This window comes from Fukomys damarensis, unplaced genomic scaffold (assembly GCF_012274545.1).
Source record: "Fukomys damarensis isolate Sample0158 unplaced genomic scaffold, DMR_v1.0_HiC HiC_scaffold_10, whole genome shotgun sequence".
NCBI classification, from domain to species: domain Eukaryota; kingdom Metazoa; phylum Chordata; class Mammalia; order Rodentia; family Bathyergidae; genus Fukomys; species Fukomys damarensis.
Window position 1 is genome coordinate 38,741,812 of NW_022900922.1, and position 1,071 is coordinate 38,742,882.

Genomic DNA, 1,071 nt, shown 5'->3' on the forward strand with positions numbered 1-1,071 from the left:
ATAATATTTATGTTCTGAAACTGGATTTTTAAAAAGCTTTTACAAAACTGAAACAAGAATGGCAGTACCAAGATATTCATAGCCATGTTTACAGGCACCTTAGTGGATTGTGTCTAGATCTGATTTTCCTAAACACTCCTCAAAACATTTTTTAGAGATAGGTAGACTTTTTATGTTTGTTAACACATTTCTGCCGGCTGGAACCACTGGCGATACATGTGTGACTGTCCTGCTCAGCAGCCTGTACCACCCCGCAGGACTATCCCCTGAGGCCTGATGGACAGTCATGCACATACCCCTGGTGGTTCCGAGCTGCTGAGCAGAGACATGAATTATGGTCCCATCGTGAACGTACGTGCTAAAGAAGTTTGCCTCTAATTTCAGCCTCACTAGTATAAAATACTGGGGCTTAAGTGTATGACTCAGTCATTAATTTTACAGTGTATATGAGGAACAAGTCATTCAGAAGGCTGAAAAATTAAATCTTCCTACCAAAACAACACTCTAGTCCTCTTTCGCGGTGGGGGGTTGCGGGTATGTAAACTTCCCGGGCCACTTGAGTCCTTCAGGAATTTTTCTCTGGGCAACTTTTGCAGGACTCAGCGTGGAAATTTTCCCAGATGCCCCAAAGCAGCAGGGCCTAGAAACGGGATTGCTGATGCGCAGCCTGTATAAAAGAGCTGGCAGAGGATGGCTTAGATCCATCGGCCTCCGGGTTATGGGCCCAGCTTCCCCCGCGCCCCTCTGCATGCTGTGTTCCCAGCTGCTCCTTCTCCCACTTCAAAGCGTGGCCCTGCGCATGCACCCTGCTCAGGTCACCGCCCCAGGGCTCCTCCATCTGCGGAGGCAGCGCCGATCTGGGCCAGGTCCAAAAGCTGGGGTCTGCGGAGGACGTTGCCTGTCTCCGGTCGCCTCAGGCGCCGGCCTTCTTGGAGCGACTAGCAAGGGGAGGAAGGCTCTTCGGTTCAAGGCCAGGAAGAGGCGCCCTGGATCCCGAACCTTTACCAGATTCTGCAACATCGGGCCCTTCCTTCCTTCTTCTTCTTCTTCCTCCTCCTCCCCTCCCCCTCC